At 42.0% G+C, this 23,069-nt stretch overlaps 1 long non-coding RNA gene across 1 annotated transcript; it reads left to right on the top strand.

Moving 5' to 3' along the window:
- The first annotated feature begins 205 nt into the window (after positions 1-205).
- LOC135175726 (uncharacterized) lies at positions 206-13,531 on the top strand. Its single transcript, XR_010302457.1, has 2 exons — positions 206-308; positions 13,216-13,531. It is a non-coding gene; the product is annotated as an uncharacterized LOC135175726 (long non-coding RNA).
- Positions 13,532-23,069: the final 9,538 nt, after the last annotated feature.

Here is a 23,069-nt window from a genome sequence, read left to right on the forward strand (position 1 = left end):
CTTACAAGGATACCATAGATAAATTTGACTATTTTAGAAGTCAGGAGATGGAAAAAGGCTAAGCTGCTAAACAAAGCATTCCCCACTATTAATCAGGCTGAGCCAAAAGTTTACTCACAGGTGAGTTAGGCTGTCTGAGAGGAAGGGCAGCCCTTTCTCTTTCAAAAGGCAGCTGGGAATCGTTTGGCCTATCAAGCTGCATAAAGGCAGTGCTTATGCTGGGAAGCCATCCAAAGCAGGGATGGTCCTGTCCCTCAGGAGCTTGTCCTTTGGAGCAACAGGGGACTCTTTCTGCAGGAACTATCCAGGTAAGGGAGAACTCTAAGGTGGGAACCCCAAAGTAGGAAGTACCCCAATATTTATGCTCTTCCTAGACAAAGAGTTGAGTTACCACTTACTGATAGTATTTCCCTCTACAAACCACCTCTAGTAGAGGGAAACTGTGCATAAAGAAAGTTGCCACAAAATTCTGTCTATAAACTTAAGGTACAGAAAAGGTTATTCTATAGTCAAATAATTTGTTATCTAATGAATGTTGATGAAATCATTGACTATCATATTTAGGACTTTTCCAATTCTGATTTATAATCTCTAAGTACCAAACATAATTTCCTCATATGGATTTTGTTCTTTCTGCAAAAGTTCACACAGCTGTAAAATGAATACTTCTTTAGCTGGACAAATGCATAACATGATTTTTTAACAGAAAAACTCAGACAGCTGTGCTAGTTTGAGCCTAGCTGGGATATTCTGGTGAGAAGAATTAGATTACAGGCTGTGAAAAGGAAACAATGGTGATGTCTGCTTCACCCAGAGGCTTGCTGAGATGTACAAAAACAAGAACACAAATAACAGGTAACACAGTTGCTTTCTGGCTCTGGCTGCCTGCACTTCTCTCCCTAATCTAGATATATAAGCACAAAGATTTCACTTTAAAGCTCAATAGACAATGCTTTTAAAAAGTCAGTATGTTCTTGTATTTGATTTACTCTTCTGATTGATTCATGCAAGAACTATTCACCAATGAAAGGAATAACTGACTGACTTAAATATACTTGCTACATTACAGAGAGCATAACAAAAATACCTAGAAGTTGCAGATTATATCTACTGTATTCTATTAAATTTCATTCTCTTTCTTCCTCTCAAATGTATTTTTGCAAATTGATTACTTACTTGACTTAGAAGAACTACTTTTAACAATTGTAAGTTGTAGAAAACATATCACTTTCAGGAAATGAAACACAGCCTGAGTAAGTCTTTTCTTACTTGCCAATGCATTTTTAAAAGCATTAGAAAATCACAGATTGCCAAAGGAAAGCATTGTAAAGCTGATTCCATTTTGAAGCTGAGGTAATGCCAAGCACAAATCCAGGCTGGGCAGTGGGTGGCTGGAGAGCAGCCCTGAGGAGAGGCACTTGGGGGTGCTGGTGGATGAGAAGTTCCACATGTGCCAGCAGTGTCAGCTTGCAGCCCAGAGGGCCAAGCAGATCCTGGGCTGCATCAGTAGAAGTGTGGCCAGCAGGTCGAGAGAGGTCTACTCTGCCCTGCTGAGACCCCACCTGGAGTGCTGCATCCAGTTCTGGAGCCCCTATTAAAAGAGAGATGTGGAGATGCTGAAGCATGTCCAGAGAAGGGTCACGAGGATGCTCAGAGGGCTGGAGCAGCTCTGCTATGAGGACAGACTGCAAGAGTTGGGGCTGTTTGGTCTGAAGAAGAGGAGGCTGTGAGGTGACCTTCTTGTGGTGTTTCAGTATCTGAAGGGGGCCTACAAAAAAGCTGGGGAGGGACTTTTCAAACTATCAGGCAGTGCCAGGACAGGGGGGAATGGAGTGAAGTTGGAGGTGGGGAGATTCAGCCTGGACATGACAAAGAAGTTGTTGAGCATGAGAGTGGTGAGAGGCTGGACTGGGTTGCCCAGGGAGATGGTTGAGGCCCCATTGCTGGAGGTGTTTAAGGCCAGGCTGGTTGAGGCTGTGGCCAGCCTGATCTAGGGTAGGGTGTCTCTGCCCATGGAGGGGAGGATTTGAACTAGATGATCCTTGTGGTTCCTTCCAACCTTGACTGATTCTATGACACTGGTTTTGAAAATGCATATGTAAAACACAAGTGGCATCAAAATGGACTGCTGTTATAAAATAATATTATTCCTTAAGTTTCCAGCACCTTCCCCAGATAAGAAAATAATTTTGCATGTCTTCATTTTATTACCTCACCTGTTTCTTCCTCATTTCATTCTATTTCTTTTCTCTTTTTTTATGATGCTGTAAAAAAAAAATCCTTTTGTATTATGTGTTCAGAACATTTACAGATGCATTCAGAACTCTCTTAATAGCACCTTAAGGATTAGACAGTGTTTTATTTCTGCTATCTGAAAAAAAACAATTCTTTCAATATCTTGCAGATATTCTGCTGATGAGATTCAAAAAGGAATAAAAATCTTCCCTCTGTTGCAATGACTTACGAATTTTATCACCTAACTCAAACTCAGAATATAGCCTGTCTATTATTGGAGCTGTACCTGAAGGGAGGTTGTAGCCAGGTGGGGTTGATCTCTTCTCCCAGGCAACCAGCAACAGAACAAGGGGACACAGTCTCAAGTTGTGCTGGGGGAAGTATAGGCTGGATGTTGGGAGAAAATTGTTGGCAGAGAGAGTGATTGGCATTGGAATGGGCTGCCCAGGGAGGTGGTGGAGTCACCATGCCTGGAGGTGTTGAAGCAAAGCCTGGCTGAGGCACTTAGTGCTATGGTCTAGATGATTGGCTAGGGCTGGGTGCTAGGTTGGCCTGGATGATCTCGGACGTCTTTTCCAACCTGGTTGATTCTATGACTCTAAGTATATTTTTCCAAGCTAGCTTTATACTATCCAGTTTAGAGACAAGAAAAGTTCAATTTTACCATCTTGGTGATTTTTATTTTATTTATATTAAACAGTGTACTTGAAAAATTATAATGCTGAAAAATGTGGAGACCTACTTTTGAAGACTAAGAGTCATCTACAAAAGTAATAGGGGAAAAGAGGGCTGGTGGTACCAATAATGCTTTTTTGTTTAAATTCATCAAGCACTCTACAGTGGGTCCTAAACCTAATCACAGCATACCATTTTATTTCTAAATTTAGTCCCCCTCTCCCATTAAAATCTGCTTAGAAAGTAACATTTAATGTTAAGTCAGTTCACAAAACAATGGATTCTGCACCTTGGTACATTCATTTTTAATAGACTTCTGTTCACTAGGCACATGTATTAAGGCAATTAACTTATTCAGCACTAAGTATGCAATGCTGGGAAGGTGTCCATTTGGTGCTCAGTGTGCTGCCTAGATAATCCTCCTGGTAACAGCCTGAGCTATATGACACTCAACAAAAGTTTGGCAGCTGTGAAAGTACCTGGATATCTGGATCCTTGTACATCAGTTTCTTTATTATAGCCATTGTAGCCAGGTGGGGGTTGGTCTCTTCTCCCAGGCAAACAGCAACAGAACAAGGGGACACAGTCTCAGGTTGTGCTGGGGTAGGTATAGGCTGGATGTTGGGAGGAAGTTGTTGGCAGAGAGAGTGATTGGCATTGGAATGGGCTGCCCAGGGAGGTGGTGGAGGCACCATCCCTGGAGGTGTTCAAGCAAAGCCTGGCTGAGGCACTTAGTGCCATGGTCTAGTTGACTGGCTAGGGCTGGGTGCTAGGTTGGACTGGATGATGTTGGAGGTCTCTTCCAACCTGGTTGATTCTATGATACTGTGTCACAAGCTGATGCACTGACACCCAGTGAGCAGCAATTACAGGAAAAAGTCTACCTAACTAAATTGCTGTGGAGCTTTTATTTTTACTGCAATAGCAAAGGAAAAAAATATTAATACATTGTTAAATCATGCCTTGGCATTTAATAAGCTTTAAATATGACAGAACAATAAAGCTTTTATGAAGCATTTTCAAATTAAACTCTGTTGTAAATAATGTGTCCTTACTTGTTACAGAAAGATAAGTAGAGAGTGGTCAGTATAAGAAGCACTGTAATGATTAACTGGATGGGGATATCTAACAAACTTATTTCTAGTTCCAAAATGCTGAGTTCCCTAGGCCTGGGAGGGAAATGTAGTTAAAACTAGTAAAGGCAGAATAGGAAGGACAAAAGAACAAGGCTAGCACATTCTCCTGAGAGCTGTCTTGACAAGTGAATAACATTGATCCAGGCCAGATTTCAGACTACTTTTATACAGGACCAAATCTGCAGATATTGAATATATTTGTTATAAAATATGCTTAAATAAGTACATCATTAGATGTTTCCATATATGTTTTAAATTATTTGAATCATTCCATTTGGGAAAAAGTATTCAATGTATCAGTTGTTAAAGAACATGAAAGAAAGAAATGAAATGAAAGAAAGAATGAAAAAAAACTCACTATATTGTTAGCAGCTTTATGGACTTTACCAGTTTAAACTTTGCAAGCAGAGAAACCACAACTTCTGTTTTTTTATCAATTCATGAATGTGTTAAGAGTTTAGATAATGATTCTTCTCCAATGATGAAAGAATGCATGAACAATAAATAAACTGTGACCTTCCTGCAAAATGCCTTTACCTTTAAAGATGGATCATGTAGAGTGATGCTTGGGTGCATCCAATACATTAATATTCATTAAGCTGACAGAAAGCCAATTTCACTATATCTTGTTCTGTATCAGAAGGCAACAGTAAAGGAAAAATAAAACAAGGATTGTCAAGTCATGCTTCTTATAAGTGTCATTGTACATTTTAATAGGAAATAAAAGTCTTCATAGACATTAATGAATAAATTGGGGTGGGGAAGAAAAGAAACTATAAGCTGTATATATCCATATCATGGACTGGTTTAGGAGATCACTGATTTCCAAGTTCAATGCTTATTTAAAGCAAGTGGGTCAAGTGTTTTCAATAGCCAACAATGCCTGACAGGAGTATAGTGTCTCCAACTCCTAAAGCACCAGTGGGAAAATATGAACTCATTTAATCATAGAATCAACCAGGTTGGAAGAGACCTCCAAGATCATCCAGTCCAACCTAGCACCCAGCCCTAGCCAATCAACTAGACCATGGCACTAAGTGCCTCAGCCAGGCTTTTCTTGAAGACCCCCAGGGATGGTGCCTCCACCACCTCCCTGGGCAGCCCATTCCAATGGGAAATCACTCTCTCTGTGAAGAACTTCTTCCTAATATCCAGCCTATAACTACCCTGGCACAACTTGAGACTGTGTCCCCTTGTTCTAATCTTCACTCCTAAACAAGCTCTTAGAAATAAGTGATAATAAAGGCAGCTGATATAATTTTTTTCTTGCAGTAAGTTACTGGATACTGACAAGGGTATATGAAAAAAAAAATATTTGAATGGAAATAAAACCATCTTGGAAGCATTCTTAAAGAGAGAAAAGGTATACAAAATAATGACCTAAGAAAGATAGTCCAGAAATGCAGAAAACAGGAGACTTTGGACTCTGAAAAATAAAATAAACCAAACATGCAGCTTTACAAAAGGATTGCTTTATCCTATTTCTACTGTACTGAGATTAACACAAGTGTACTGGTTATATTTCTAGCAGCTCAATTATTTAACTGAGTGCACTAATGAGGTGCAAAAAATACACAGAGTGTATTACATTAATGAGTTCCAAATGATAGCAAATGCAAAATTGAAAGTTATTCCTTAAGCAACAGTCACATATTATGAAAGCAGTAAAATTAGGTAAGTGAAAACACTGAAATTCAGATCCAACTTTAACTCTTCCTAAACTATGATCTGAAAGCAAGCCTTTGTGCCTAGTCCTGAAATAGCAGTGTCTTCACAACTCAGTCATCTTGGAATTTGTTTCTACTGAGATGAATAACACAAGCCATTCACAAACACCACGAGAGCTGAGCTTTTCCATATGGTATATTTATTGCACATTCCAAATGCATCTTGGTGAATATTGGTGCTCCGGAGGTGGAAAAATGCCTTGCAGAGAAGGCAGAGAGATTTCCCAATTCAATATAATTAGGCACTTTATAAATCTTTTCTGTTCACAAAGCACAGGCATTTTTAGAGTTGTGCTAAAGTGATAAAGAATGTCCCAAATATGTTATTTCATAACTGCTACTTAAGGCTTTACTCTTTCAAAAATGTATTTTTAGTGCTGACTTTTAAACAGCTTCTGTATTAGAGATACTTCCTTATATGGTGACTATTAACATTAAACAGAGATTAATAGATTTGTAGACAATGGCACAATGCAATAGAGACATATTTGGCTTGTAAACAGAATATGGGACATATAGGTAAATAGCACCACTGAGTCAAATGACACCCCAAAATCTCACAAAGACTCCTGTGTGAGGTGACAAGTGCTCTGGCTTTTATATCACTAATGAAAAAGGGCCAGACTGAATTCTTTTTATTAATAAAAAATTAAACATTAATAGATAAGGGGTGAGCAACTGATGTCATTTACCTGGACCTGAGCAAGGCATTTGACATTGTCCCACACCACCTCCTAAGCTCCAAGCTTAGGTGGACCACGAGAGAGATAAAGAACACAGCTTGGTGTTGTCAGCAAAGAATTTTCCTACAAGAACACCTGATTACTAACTGGCCATGATTTGGAAATCAAGTGCTTCTAGCAAAGCAAAAACATCTGGCAGAAACGTTCACTGGAAGTGGTGGATGCAAACTGGCATTAAAAAACCAATGCATTGGGAGTGAAGTATAAGGTAGCCTTTGACTGCCCCTGGTGTCCCTAGCTGACTCCTCCCTTAGACATTTGAAAGTAAATAGACACAGATTAATTTTAAGTGCAGCAGACCTACACACAGCTCACCTACACACTGTGAAATTCTCCTCCCTTCACCCAAAAATACTTGCATGCAGACTTACCCTGTGTAAGATTTGCTCTCTAGATCCTTTGCCAATCTTGTTGCCCTCTGGAATGTGAGGTACACACTTCCAGATTTGTCTGCAGAAATTTACTGTGAGTCCTTGCTTCTAGTGTCTTTTTGGCATGGGAAGTAGCTTTTTGAAATGGTTTCCCAAATGGTTTTGGGTTGTGATGCGATGATATCAGATAAAATATATGTGTTAGTGTACATAGTTAATTCAGATCAACAAAAGCTCCCAGAGTGATACAAAAGCTTGGCCACAACAACCCCATGCAGAGATACAGGCTGGGGTCAGAGTGGCTGGAGAGCAGCCAGACAGAAAGGGATCTGGGGGTGCTGATTGATACCCGCCTGAACATGAGCCAGCAGTGTGCCCAGGTGGCCAAGAGAGCCAGTGGCATCCTGGCCTGCATCAGGAATGGTGTGGTCAGCAGGAGCAGGGAGGTCATTCTGCCCCTGTGCTCTGCACTGGTTAGACCACACCTTGAGTCCTGTGTTCAGTTCTGGGCCCCCCAGTTTAGGAGGGACATTGAGATGCTTGAGCGTGTCCAGAGAAGGGCGACGAGGCTGGGGAGAGGCCTTGAGCACAGCCCTACGAGGAGAGGCTGAGGGAGCTGGGATTGGTTAGCCTGGAGAAGAGGAGGCTCAGGGGTGACCTTACTGCTGTCTACAACTACCTGAGGGGTGGTTGTGGCCAGGAGGAGGTTGCTTTCTTCTCTCAGGTGGCCAGCACCAGAACGAGAGGACACAGCCTCAGGCTGTGCCAGGGGAAATTTAGGCTGGAGGTGAGGAGAAAGTTCTTCACTGAGAGAGTCATTGGGCACTGGAATGGGCTGCCCGGGGAGGTGGTGGAGTCGCCGTCCCTGGAGCTGTTCAAGGCAGGATTGGACGTGGCACTTGGTGCCATGGTCTGGCCTTGAGCTCTGTGGTAAAGGGTTGGACTTGATGATCTGTGAGGTCTCTTCCAACCTTGGTGGTACTGTGAAGTCAGTGATAAAGTACAGTAAATGCTAGTTTGCACAATATTATTTTCTTTATTTTTTGCTCATGGAATCAAACATTATTGGCAATAATAACATTACCTGTGGTAGCTTTATTCAGCTGGCCTTCATAAACCAAATGCTAATTATAGCTGTTAATCCAATGAGACACATTTCAGAGATGTGGAGAATTGCCATAAATTTCACCTTTCTGTGAATACATAATGAAGCATCAGAGACTTATTTCTAAGCATATCAACTTCTGTCAAGAGATTTTCATTACATCAAACACTGATTAAGCTAAACCTAAATCTACCATGCAATAGATGGCTTTGAAGTGCTGATAGGTATCACTTAGAATGCACCTTTCAGAGGCCTCTATTACAGTGTGTGAAAAGAAAAGAAGGGGATATTGCCAACTTGCATAATACACCTGGAGAAAGTTTTTGTTCTTTTTGCTAATTTAAATCTGGAAATGGGGAAGGAGTAAAGCAAAATCAATATAGATAATTATAATTAACTCTTTTAATGCTTGCTTTTTCTAAGAAATAAATTATCTGTTAACAAAATGGGAAAAAAACTTCTCATATCATTGAAATCTAAGTGGGATCTTCTGCATAGGGAGTTGATACTTGCACAAGCTCTCTAAGTACAGATGAATGCAAGAACACTGTATAGGTGTTGCACTGACACAGAAGAATGCCTCCCTTTGGAAAGAAGTCTCCATGACTTTATGTAAGTTATTAGTTTATGTAAATTGTGTAATATGGGCTAAGGCAATCCCAAAAATAAATCCAGGCTGGGCAGTGAGTGGCTGGAGAGCAGACCTGAGGAGAGGCACTTGGGAGTGCTGGTGGATGAGAAGCTCAACATGAGCCAGCAGTGTGCACTTGCACCCTGGAGGTGCATCAGAAGTATGGGCTGCATCAGAAGTGTGGCCAACAAGTCAAGGGAGGTGATTCTCCCCCTCTACTCTGCTCTGCTGAGACCCCACCTGGAGTACTGCATCCAGTTCTGGCGCTCCTATGACAAGGATGTGGATATGCTAGAGTGTGTCCAGCGAAGGGCCATGAGGGCTGGAGCAGCTCTGCTATGAGGACAGACTGCAAGAGTTGGGGCTGTTGAGTCTGGAGAAGAGGAGGCTCCCAGGTGACCTTCTTGTGGCCCTCCAGTACTTGAAGGGGGCCTACAAAAAAGCTGGGGAGGGACTTTTTAGGCTATCAGGCAGTGACAGGACTGGGGGAATAGAGCAAAACTGGAGGTGGGGAGACTCAGAGTGGCTGTGAGGAGGAAGTTGTTGAGTGTGAGAGTGGTGAGAGCCTGGACTGGGTTGCCCAGGGAGGTGGTTGAGGCCCCATTGCTGGAGGTGTTTAAGGCCAGGCTGGATGAGGCTGTGGCCAGCCTGGTCTAGGGTAGGGCGTCCCTGGGCATGTCAGGGGGGTTGGAACTGGATGATCCTTGTGGACTCTTCCAACCCTGACTGATTCTGTGATTCTAAGATTTATATATTCATAAACAAATGCTATCCTAGTAATCTAGTCCTGGAATGCATCTATATGGCACACATATTTATCCATTTGCATTTCTGTTTTGAAGTGTTTTGGATTTTTTTTTTTAACATTTATTTCAGCCACTCTCCAGAAATATGAAAAAAAAAAATCATTATTCTCCTCTACGAACCAGCCAGTGAATGCTTTCAACCAACAGTTACATAAAATGAATGCATTTCTTTTAACCTGTGCACCACTGTGTCTGCATTTCTGTCAAAGCAAAGAATCATAGAATCAGTCAGGTTGGAAGAGACCTCCAAGAGCATCCAGGCCAAGCTAGCACCCAGCCCTAGCCAGCCAACTAGACCATGGCACTAAGTGCCTCAGCCAGGCTTTGCTTGAACACCTCCAGGGATGATGACTCCTCCACCTCCCTGGGCAGCCCATTCCAATGGTAAATCACTCTCTCTGGGAAGAACTTATTAATTTCCACTTAATTAGTTTACTGAATTAATGCATATATTCCACTGTGTTGTGCTGTATCTTTGTCCAGTCCTTTCTGAAATCAATGAGAACAGAAGCACGTTCTCAGTACTCTGCTATGCTGTGCATGCAATTCCATCCTTCTGTTTCCATCCTTCTGTTTTTTGCATTACTCATTTTATTGTAGAGTTCACTGTTCTGTTCAGTATAAATGAAAGACCCAAAGTACACACATTTCTTAATATTTCATCAATGCCTAGAGAACATCCTAGTATTCAAATGCAACAGATGGTTTGAAAGAAAATAGAATGATCCTTAACTGGTAAGTTAAGTGCATTTCTCATAGCACTGAGACACCCTCTTCTTTCACTAATATCAGGAGCACTCTGTCTTGCTGGTGGCATTGCAGAAGTGCTTATTAAAAGCCTTTTCAGTACAATGATCTGAAGAGTCTCTGTGTTGTGAAGAGTCTTGCAGGTCTCAGTACAGACAAGGGAAAAAGAAGGTGCACAAAATAAATTCTTTAATGCAGTTATTATGAGGTTGGGGGCTTAACACATTTTTCTTTAGATTGAATAAGATTCCTATTTTGTAGCTCTGTCCTGTTGCTGTCTCGCTGAACAGCCACACCACCACTTTGCAGCTACAGAAGTTTTCTAGTAGTTGGTTCTCATCAAATTCTCTTTGTTGTCCAGCCACTGGTACAATTACAGTCCAGCTCAAATCAAGGAGATGCATATTCCAGTTTAACATCAAGTCCCACAGCATTAAATAAAGCCATTTTGCAGTTTCAAAGGTCTAGGCAACGATTCCACTCAATTGCAGGGACTCAATTAAATTGATTAAACATATCTAGCAACATCTGGGCCAAGATATCCCACATGGCCTCCCAGTAACATGCCAGAAGGGAAAAAACCTGTTGCAGAACATCAGGAAATCAGTGTCAAACATCTGCCAATTCCCCAAGTTTTCAATGTTTTAGGGCACTACAAATTACATAAGGCCTTGGGTTCAGACGACTGAATTTAACTCTAGCTGTATATAGCAGAATGAGATGTGCCCTGGGAATGCCTATTTCTTTCCTTAGCAAAGATATGTACTCCAGGGTGTGGCCTGACCAGTGTTGAGTACAGGGGCAGAATAACCTCTCTCATCCTACTGGCCACACTGTTCCTGATCCAGGCCAGGATGCCATTGGCTCTCTTGGCCACCTGGGCACACTGCTGGCTCATCTTCAGCTGCTATCTACCAGTACCCCCAGGTCCCTTTCTTCCTGGCTATTTCCCAGCCACTGTTTGCCTGTTTCTGACTTCCATCCTTCCAAGCATAACCTGGCATAATCAACTTTATATTTTTATATATATTTTACAGTACAATATACAAGTTAAATTATTTCAATTATTTCCTCTATAAATCAATAATACACTTTTTAATTAGATTTCAAGCTACAGTTAAACTGTTGAAAGTCTTTCTGAAGAGTAAAATGGATTTTTATCTTTTCACTGACAGCCAGTACCTTAAAGAATAATGTCATAGAATCAACCAGGTTGGAAGAGACCTCCAAGATCATCCAGTCCAACCTATCCCCCAGCCCTGCCCAATCAACTAGACCATGGCACGAAGTGACTCAGTCAGGCCTTTTTTTTTTTGACACCTCCAGGAATGGCAACTCCACCACCTCCCTGTTAACAAAAAAGAAGATAATTCAAATCTTTGCAGAGCATCTGTCACCCTGCTAAACTGATCAGAGATTATAAATATAAGGGTTTTTTTAATCAAAAAAAAAAACAAAAAAAAAACAAAAAACAACAACAACAAAAAAAAACAACAACGACCAGAAAGTTAAGAGAAAAAAATGGAGAATGCTATGACCTTCATACAAATGCACAGATGTACTAAACAGAAAAAAAAAACCAAACCTGTCCCTATCTTGGAGTACCGTTTTGATATGTAAACAAAACAATCCACCAAGTAGCATTTGCCTAGGAAAATCAGTGTGGTAAAATACAGTGTGGATCACAGATTATTGCACTTTAATTTCTAAATGAGCTTAGACATCTGTGAAATTAAAACCCCAGGACGGACAATTTATGTGACACTATGTTGAGAAAGGAACAAAGCTTTGAGATGCAAATTCTGGCTCTCCATTACGTCAGAGCAGGTAACCTTGCAAACAACCTTCACACAGCCCAGTCTTCCCCACTTTGACTGATGCCTCCCATATGTACCTATTTCTCCTCTCTGTTTTCCAATCAAGCTGACAGCAATTCCCAGTTCATTTTATAAAGAGACTGATAAAAACCAGGCTGGACCTGTACCTGTTATTAACCTCTCTTGTACCATTATTACTTAGTTTTCTCCTTTGAGATAAGCAGTTACATTGCACTTGCTGATCTTTGCATGTGATATGTTTCTACATAAAAACAGTACTGCAAATGTCAGCCTATTACTGGGTCATTAAAGTCAGGTCATGATATTTGAAAATTTGATGTTCTTAACCTTTTCAGGAGTTAACCAACACATATTATGGGTTTATTTGTCTTTGTTGTTTTTGTCATTGGTGATGGTGGTGTTGCTTACATTAATTATTAATTAATACAAGGGCATATATGGTGCTGTAAAAAGCCATGAAATGTAATTGATTTATGCATGTTATCGAATAAACTAGGGTTTAAACATTAACAGTATTTACATAATTATTTTCACTGTCCAGTGAAACCTCCATTATTTCTGAGGTTGAATTTTGAACTCTGAATGTGTACATTAGAATAGAATAGACCAGGTTGGAAGAGACCTCCAAGATCATCCAGTCCAACCTATCCCCTAGCCCTATACAGTCAACTAGACCATGGTACTAATTCAAGAAGGATGTTGAGGTGCTGGAACATGTCCAGAGAAGGGCAACAAAGCTGGTGAGGGGCCTGGAGCACAAATCCTATGAGGAGAGGTTGAGGGAGCTGGGCCTATTTAGCCTGGAGAAGAGGAGGCTCAGGGGTGATCTTATTACTGTCTACAACTACCTGAAGGGGCATTGTAGCCAGGTGGGGGATGGTCTCTTCTCCCAGACAACCAGCAACATAACAAGGGGACACAGTCTCAAGTTGTGCCAGGGTAGGTATAGGCTGGATATTAGGAAGAAGTTCTTCACAGAGAGAGTGATTTCCCATTGGAATGGGCTGCCCAGGGAGGTGGTGGAGGCATGGTCCCTGGGGGTCTTCAAGAAAAGCCTGGCTGAGGCACTTAGTGCCATGGTCTGGTTGATTGGATAGGGCTGGGTGCTAGGTTGGACTGGATGATCTTGGAGGTCTCTTCCAACCTGGTTGATTCTATGATTCTAAGTGCCTCAATCCAATCTTTTCTTGAACACCTCCAGGGATGATGAGTCCTCCATATATATGCTACAGGACAAGATAAGATGAGATAGGAAATGACCTCACATTGTGCCAGAAGATATTTAGGCTGACTATCAGAAAAAAATCTTCAACAAAAAGGTTGTCATCCATTGGAACAGGATGCCCACAGAAGTGACTGAGTAACCATCCACTGAGGTATTTAAAAGCATGTGGAGATGTGGTGCTCAGGAACTTGGCTCAGTGAGAGATTTGGCTGTTTGGACTCAATGATTTCAAGCATCTGTTCCAACTTAAATGTTTCTATGATACAAAAATAAAAATGCCTCTTTCCCCCTGCCCCTGTTTGGGTTTTCCTTGCCACCAATAGCACTACTGAATCTTCAGCTATGCATACCTTTATATTTGTTACAAAACAAGGGTAAAACTTAAGCTAAGTAAAAAGTGCATATTAATTTTCAATTGCAAATGAAAATATGCAATAAAGAGTATTGCTGGAAATTTGCCACCATGATATTTTGCAAATATGAATTGTCTGTAAATCTCAGTCAGTGGCTGAAACTTACCATGTGTCAGAGAGCTATTGTAAGATGCCAAAATATACTGATACTTACACAAATGGAGCAGCCAGGGACAAATATCATAGAATCATAGAATGGTGTAGCATGAAAGGGATCTCAAAGACCATCCAGCTCCAAACCCCCACTGTAGGCAGGGACACCTCCCACTGGACCAGATTGCTCAAGGCCTCATCCAACGTAGCCTTGAACACCTCCAGAGAAAAAGCAGCCACAACCTCCCTGGTCAACCCATTCTAGTATCTCACCATCCTCACTGTAAAGCACTTTCTCCTAACATATAGTCCAAATCTCCCCTCTGCCAGGTTAAACCCATTATCCCTCATCCCATCATTACAAGACCTTGTAAATAGTCCCTCCTCAGCCTTCCTGTAGGCCCCTTTCAGACACTGGAAGGCCACTATAATGTGTGCTTGAATCCTTCTCTTCTCCAGACTGAAGAGCCCCAACTCTCATAGCTTGACCTCATAGCAGAGGTCCTCCAGCCCTCTGATCACCTTCGTGGCCACCCTCTGGACTCTCTCCGATAGTTCCGTATATCAACAGTTCCATATATCAACAGTTCCATGTATCAACAGTTCCAAATATCACAAAATCTCACTCGTTTCTACAAGGCTTGTATTGCTTTGTGCTAACAGCTGGGTGAAAAAAAAAGGCAAAAAAAAAAAGAAAAGATGAGGCTCAAATATTTGCTGTGTTTGATTTGAAATAGAAAAAAAATTCGGGAAGCCATTCAGAACACAGTTTACCAACCCAGACTCCACCTTCCACTGAGATACTCAAAGTCATATTTCCTAAGCAATTCTATTCAGAAGTGTACTTAAAAAGAAAGAAGTTGACTTTTCTCTTTACCACAGGAGTCTGTTTTCTTCTGACAGCATATTATTAGGTGTCCTCTTTTAAGTTTCACATTAAATTATTTTTATGTACACGGTAGAAGGAGAACATGTTTTCATTTTTATGCACATACTTTCATAGAATCATAGAATCAACCAGGTTGGGAGAGAGCTCCAAGGTCATCCAGGCCAACCTAGCACCCAGACCTACACAATCAACTACACCATGTGTGGTGGTTTGGCTTCTATCTCACCCCCCCACACTTTTAGAAATGCCCCAGCTAACTCAGACGGACTCTGGGAATATAAATGAAGCTATTTATTTACAGCAGCACAATGTACAAGCAGCTATGTACAATATATACAGTTATAGACAGAAATATACAAAGTAAAAGTAATACAGAAACACAACTCCCCTCCCAGAAATCTGAGTCCCCAGGAGGGCTCTCAACCACCTCAGCACCTCCCCCTGCCCCTCTCAACCTTACCCCAATCCTGAGAAAGAACAGAGGTGCAGCCAAGAGGTTAAGGAGCAAGGTTAGTGGCAGTGAGGTTAAGGAGATGCAGTTCAGTCTGAAGCCAAAAGCAAAGTGAAAAAATGGCGAATGTTATCTAATGTTTACCCTTCTTGTTCCCATAGTTCTCAGCGAGACTGTGACAGAAGGAGACATCACAACTGTTCTCATTTCACAGCCTATTATCTAGTTCTTTTCACCAAAACATTCTAGCCTGCTTCAAACTAGCACACCATGGCACTAAGTGCCTCAGCCAGGCTTTGCTTAAACGCCACCAGGGATGGCAACTCCACCACCTCCTTGGGCAGCCCATTCCAATAGCAAATCACTCTCTCTGGGAAGAACTTTCTCCTAACATCCAGCCTATATCCCCCCTGGCACAACTTGAGACTGTGTTCCCTTGTTCTGTTGCTGGTTGCCTGGGATAAGAGACCAACCCCCACCTTGCTACAGCCTCCCTTCAGGTAGTTGTAGACAGTAATGAGGTCCCCCCTGAGCCTCCTCTTCTCCAGGATAAACGACCCCAGCTCCCTCAGTCTCTCCTCGTAGGGTTTTATTCAATATATTTATTGAAAAGATGTTACTACAGAATTCTGTGTATATATATTTTTACTAGATTTTTAGAGATGCTTTTATATAGGAATAATACCAGTGACATGCTGGCTATCTGCTGTCCAGCTTTAAGAAGTGAATTTTTATTGCTCAATACTAAGATATTAATCTTTTCTTGATACATCCTTGTTGTGGCAGGCCTGATAGGCCCAAAATAAGCTTATACATGTCCTGGCTTGCCCAGGCATGTTTTTCTGCTCCCCAGGAGATTCAATCACAGGAAAGAAGACAAAAGAACCTGGATCCACTAAGTCTAAGGATTCTGGCCTGCTCAAACTTGTCTCGGTCCTGTGGTAAATAAGGTACACATACTTAGCTTGTGCCTGCCTCGTGCAACGCCTATGCTTTTCCCAAATTTGGATAAAGCAAGCCTATGACTTCATCTAATATAGTCAGGCTTGGCTAACTGCCATTCTGGTTGGCTATTCTGTGTCCTAAAGGCAATTGATCTTGGCCCACATTGATAAGAGATACATGGGTAAAGACAATGTGGTCTGCCATGCTCCACCATGCTCTGCCATTGTATTCGTGGCTGCCATTGCCTGCTGCTGTTGCTGACTGCCTTATTGTTTGCCTGGGAGATTCACTGTCATGAGTTTACCAGGAACAGGCTCTAAATGCCTCCATGTGATCAGCCTGCATAGCCAGTGTGACATCATGCTGAGACTGCACATCACAGGACATCCTGCCTGCACCTGAAAACCTCCTGCTAAGACTAGAAGTCCTGGAGATACACAGATCATCCAGAGGAGCCAGGAGACAAGGTCAGAGATTGTCTGCCTCCTTTCCTCATAAGTCTGGAAAGAATCAGTGCCCAACCAATGTTCCCTGAAAGCGTTTGGGTACTGTCTGGGACTGTGGCTAGCCCTGAGAGTCAGGTTATAATAACTTTGTGAGTAAACACTTAAAAGCCTTGTAATTCTCCATTGCCTTCTGCTATAAGCAGAAAGAGCTCCTTGAGTCCCTCTAGTGGGCAAGCAGTGTATTGACTGCAAGAGGCATTTGACCACAGGAATCTTCTCTTCCAGTTCAATTAGTGTTTATATCTTTTGCTGGTTATTATCTGTAAAACGTTTCCATGACTGTGTGAAGAACTGATTATTATTATTAAAATTAGTGGCTGAGGCTTGTGAGAGTTCCGAATATCAAAGTTAACAAACAACACTAACTTTGGAAAAAAACATCATCTTGCATTAATTAATTTCCCCTTCATAACAATCCTTCATGGGGAAATGCTCTTGAAAGTTTAGAAATCCCAGAGGTATAAGTCTTATTTTTTTACACTGGTAATATTTACTTAAAACACACAATACCATGCCAAAGAAAATGGTCTGTGCTTGTTTTTAACCCAACGCTGGGAACCACCACTGCAGCAAAATTGTCACTGATAATACAATATAAAAAGACATTTTTTTCAAACTAATGGTTAAAAATATCAAGCAGCTCTTAAAATATGAAGTGAGCAAAGCTGTCACATTACTACAGCAATCACTTTAATTTATCAGAAACAAAAATGCAACAAGTATGTTTGAACTCGTAAGCAAAATAAGCTGTTAAAAACATCACCGAGTGATGACTCAAAGTGCGCCAGGGAGGGTTTAGGCTGGATGTTAGGAAGAAGTTCTTCAGAGGAAGAGTGATTGGCCATGAGAATGGGCTGCCAGGGGAGGTGGTGGAGTCACCATCCCTGGAGGGGTTTAAAAGGAGACTGAATGAGGCATTTAGTCCCATAGTTTAGATCATTAGAAGGGTTAGGTGATAGGTTGGACTCTATGATCTCAGAGGATTTTTCCAACCTAGTTAATTCTGTGATTCTGTGACTCTAGCAGTCAGGAAGACCTAACCTCTAGAAATGCTGTATTACCTTCTTGGGAAAGTGAATAGGCACCATGTGGCAAGATAATTCTGAGGTGAGGGAACATTTTTTAGTGGAGAACTTTGTGTTAGCACAGTGAGTGGTTGCTTCAGTTGCCAGATGTAGCACAACAGTTGCCAGATGTGAGAGGCCTTGAGCACAGCCCTATGAGGAGAGGCTGAGGAAGCTGGGATTCTTTAGCCTGGAGAAGAGGAGGCTCAGCGGTGATCTTATTGCTGTCTACAACTACCTGAGGAGATTGCTCTCTTCTCTCAGGTGGCCAGCGCCAGAACGAGAGGACACAGCCTCAGGCTGCGCCAGGGGAGATTTAGGCTGGAGATGAGGAGAAAGTTCTTCACTGAGAGAGTCATTGGACACTGGAATGGGCTGCCCGGGGAGGTGGTGGAGTCGCCGTCCCTGGGGCTGTTCAAGGCAAGGTTGGACGTGGCACTTGGTGCCATGGTCTAGCCTTGAGCTCGGTGGTAAAGGGTTGGACTTGATGGTCTGTGAGGTCTCTTCCAACCCTGATGATACTGTGATAATGTGATGCAACTGACTAGACACAGGGAGATCTGCATCAGAGAGTCGTTCACACAAAACACGTCATTCTTCTTGGTAGTGCTGTACTGAATGCAAGCAGCATGGCTGATTATGCCTTCACTGACGAGGGTACTTTTTGCAGTCAACTCCTTTTGTGACTGTCTTATTTCTACCAATGAAATCCAGTGTCAGTGGACTGGTGGTTAGAGAGACCAATACTCGAACTGTTGAGTTGGGCTTTTGTTCCTTCAAGAAATACTCATCTTTTTTGTGTTGGTCTTAGACCTGGGGACCAAGGCTATAATAGTTCTCTGGTGACTTGATCCCATCCATCTATCCTTTCATTTTTTTTTATTAAGACAGGCTCAAGAAAAGGACAGGATGCATAATCTACCTTTAATTTTGAAATAAATATATCTCCAGAGCTTTGATTGTTCCTTCAGAGAAATAGCCCCTGCCACACTTGAGAGAAAAAAAATTGTCTAAATGAACTTTTAAATAACTTTTTACACAGTATCTAATTGGGGACTACCCTAGCAGGCAGCCTCAGCAGGTGCATTTCTAGCAAAAATAATTTCACTGCATCTTCTATATAATTGAATTGACTAAGTTCTTCTGCATCATGGTGTTTTCTTTCATTATGATGACAGCTGTGATATATTGCAAGTTAGTTACTTGAGTGGAAGAAATAAAGGAAGGAGGAAAAATATACATTTCAAACATAATTCCTCAAAGGAAGCATCTGTGGTGGGGGTGAGGGGGTGGGAAGGGGAGCGGGCAGGGGGAGGGAAGGCAAATATCATTAACCCAAATATAAGTGGCAAATAATCCAGAATATTAAATATTTTTGTTCAGGAAGTACCTAGACTATTTTTGGAACGTTAATTTTATTAGTGGGAAAAAAATATATTCATGTTACTAGCTGGCATCAAAAGAATATCCCCTGTATAGCAATGAAAAACTGCTTTTGCCTTGAAACACTCACAGTGTTCTTAAGTTTCTTAGTGTTGGAATTAGCTCTGAAGTTCTGCCTGGTAGCGTAAGTGGGGTTTTCTTTCACTTCTCTCTCAAAAAATGCCCTTTCAGTTACAATGGGCAATTGAAAAACATTCAGCTAATAACAGCAGAAAATATTGTATTAATCATCCAAGTGTCCTATTGTAAATGCAACTCGCAGCTGCTTAGAAAGTGTCCTAAGAATAACTTAGGGTTTTTTTTTTTTCCTTAAAGGGAGGTTAAGTCTCTAAATCTGCTTTCAGGAAAGCACAAGGAGTGATTTACTGTCATTGAGAACAGTGACTATTGAATTTAAGCTGCTTCACATAGCACCAGAATTCTGAGAAGCTGTTGTACTCAGCTGTACTGCAGCGTGGTCAGTTTTCTAATAATGAGAAGTAGCTCTCCTCAAATAGCACTTATTATAGTACCACAATTGTGATTTCTTAGCCTGAATTCATTCCTCAATTCAAGAGAGATGTTGAGATACTGAAACATGCCCAGCAAAGGGCAACGAAGCTGGTGAGGGGCCTGGAGCACAGCCCTGTGAGGAGAGGCTGAGGGAGCTGGGAGTGTGCAGCCTGGAGAAGAGGAGGCTCAGGGGGGACCTCACTGCTGTCTACAACTACCTGAAGGGAGGCTGTAGCCAGGTGGGGGTTGGTATCTTCTCCCAGGTAAACAGCAACAGAACAAGGGGACACAGTCTCAAGTTGTGCCAGGGGAGGTCTAGGCTGGATGTGAGGAGGAAGCTCTTCCCAGAGACAGTGATTGGCATTGGAATGGGCTGCCCAGGGAGGTGGTGGAGTCACCATGCCTGGAGGTGTTCAAGCAAAGCCTGGCTGAGGCACTTAGTGCCATGGTCTAGTTGACTGGCTAGGGCTGGGGGATAGGTTGGACTGGATAATCTCTGAGGTCTCTTCCAACCTGGTTGATTCTATGATTCTGTGATTCTCTAACAATGAATATAGAGTTCAACTGATCTACAGCAAAAAGTGTACATGTGCTGTTATGTGCTGCATTGAGGAGCTTTTAGATGAACAAAGCCAAGAAGTCGTCCTGGGAACTTCCTTTCTCCCATGGGAACACTTTGTCCAGATGAACTATCAGGAGTCCTTTTTCTTGATTTGAGTTTTGCACTTTCAGCCTAACACTGATGGCTGTGCAATGTCATGACTTTAGCAGAAGGACCCCATGTGCCTTTGCAGTCTGCAGCTTGAGAACTGTCAGATGCTCGTGAGGGATCCATGCTTAAACCTGCTGGGAACAGGAATAAAGAAAAAGAGTTCCAGATATCTCAGTCCTAAAGCTCTACTCCACCACTCAGATAACAACTGCCGGTTGAGAAAATTCAGGCATGTCAGCATATGTTATCATGGCTCCTAAAATGCAAATTATGTCATAAGAAGTGAGATGCTGATGCACCTCCCTGAGCGAAGATAGGAACAAGCTGATACCTGTGACCCTATCAACCTATCTTAAAAGGTGATGTGCTATTTCTCTCACGTTCTACCACAGACCAGCTGTGCTTTGATATACAACATGTTTGAACAGCTAATTAATATTTAAAACTGTCATTCTGGTGTAATCTGTACAAACATACATTTGGAATACACAACATCCTGTCAAATGCAATTTAAAACCCAAATATCCAGGTAGCTGGCTCTTATGCAGTAAAATAGCTGTGAAGGCCTAGATGTTTGCATGTGATGTAAACACCTCTGCCTTTATTGAAGAAAACACAATTTTTTAATGTTATTTTTGCTATTTGTTCCTTCAGAAAATTGGATTCATCTTCAAGCAGTGGAAATACATTTCCAGTTAACAGCTTTTGGGAAAATATAGAATCATAGAATGAGTCAGGGTTGGAAGGGGCCACAAGGGTCATCTAGTTCCTTGACAGTGTCAAAGGCCTTGCTCAGGTGCACTTCACAGAATCAACTAGACACCTCCAGGGACAGTGACTCCACCATCCACCCCAGGAGCAGCCTGTTCCAATGCCAATCACTCTCTCTGGCAAGAACTTCCTCCTAACATCCAGCCTAGACCTCCCCTGGCACAACTTGAGACTCCATCCCCTTCTGTTGCTGGTTGCCTGGGAGAAGAGACCAATCCCCACCTGGTTAAGCAGAGTTCTACCCTAATTTAATATTTACATTGTATAAATTGTTGTACCTTTAAACTCCAAGTTATTAGAATATACTAGGATTCATCTACTATTGCTAAGACACAAAGCCTACTCTCTATTTATATATGTGCATACACATACATATAGGCATTTATTTTATCCTGTTCTACATGTGGCTTAATCACAATGAATCTAAGAGCTATACTCTTTCCCCATGCCCCTCCCCCTCCCCCGGCCCCAAAGTACTTAGAGATAAACCAGGTTGATATTAAATACTTTGGTAAATGTCTTGGAAGCAATATGGTTACTTCCATGTTTTTTCAAGAGCAGACATTGATGATGGTGAAGTTTTATTAAAATCTATAGATCATAAGTAAAACCCTTGAAATACTAGTTGTAATCCTGAAATTGACTGGATGATCTTGGTGGTCTCTTCCAACCTGGTCAAGTCTATGATTCTATGATTCTGTGATTTTATGGTCCGTTGGAATGGGCTGCCCAGGGAGGTGGTGGAGTCCCCAACCCTGGAGGTACTCAAGAAAAGTCTGGATGGGGCACTTAGTGCCATGGTCTAGTTGATTGGATAGGGCTGGATGATAAGTTGAACTGGATGATCGTGGAGGTCTCTTGCAACCTGATTGATTCTATGATCTAATGGAGCTGTTGGCCTGCATCAGGAATGGTGTGGCCAGCAGGAGCAGGGAGGTCATTCTGCCCCTGTACTCTGCACTGGTCAGACCACACCTCGAGTACTGCGTTCAGTTCTGGGCCCCCCAGTTTAGGAAGGACACTGAGATGCTTGAGCGTGTCCAGAGAAGGGCGACGAGGCTGGGGAGAGGCCTTGAGCACAGCCCTATGAGGAGAGGCTGAGGGAGCTGGGATTGGTTAGCCTGGAGAAGAGGAGGCTCAGGGGTGACCTTATTGCTGTCTACAACTACCTGAAGGGTGGTTGTGGCCAGGGGGAGGTTGCTCTCTTCTCTTGGGTGGCCAGCACCAGAACGAGAGGACACAGCCTCAGGCTGCGCGAGGGGAAATTTCAGCTCGAGGTGAGGAGAAAGTTCTTCACTGAGAGAGTCATTGGACACTGGAATGGGCTGCCTGGGGAGGTGGTGGAGTCGTCGTCCCTGGGGCACTTCAAGGCAAGGTTGGATGTGGCACTTGGTGCCATGGTCTAGCCTTGGGCACTTTGATTAAGGGTTGGACTTGGTGATCTGTGAGGTCTCTTCCAACCTTGGTGATACTGTGATACTGTGAAGGTTGGACTTGATGATCTTAGGAAGTCTTTTCCAACCAAAATGATTCTATGATCATACTTCATTTTTCTAGTACTTACCTCTGAGCTTAAATATTTATTGGCATCTGGTAAACGAGGCAGCTTGTAGAAAACACTATGTAATCATAGTGGTGAAGATATCATTTAATGCTGCCACATGCACAACCTAGCATGCAGGTTTCACATGGTCATCCCGGGTAGACAGAAATATGTACCAAGATGTTTGTTGCATTTAATTTCAGAAGCCTTTTGTTCTTTTTCTTATATCACTTCTATTTCACAGGATTCAATTGCTAGTGCTTTCCAGGATTCAATTGCTAACGTGCCTCCCTAATTTAAACCGAAATGTGTGAAAAGATTTAGGGTGATGGAAAATAAATTCTTCTAATTTCAACTTGCACAGCGTATCTGTTTTATTAATAAGATATATATACTCATCATTTATTCAGGAACATAAAAATGTGTATGAATCACAGAAGGAGGAAGGGATATAATTCCTATCTCCACATTTTCAATATAGCTAATGCTTTATCAGATTTTATAAATC

The sequence above is a fragment of the Pogoniulus pusillus genome, chromosome 5 (genome assembly GCF_015220805.1).
Source record: "Pogoniulus pusillus isolate bPogPus1 chromosome 5, bPogPus1.pri, whole genome shotgun sequence".
NCBI lineage: Eukaryota > Metazoa > Chordata > Aves > Piciformes > Lybiidae > Pogoniulus > Pogoniulus pusillus.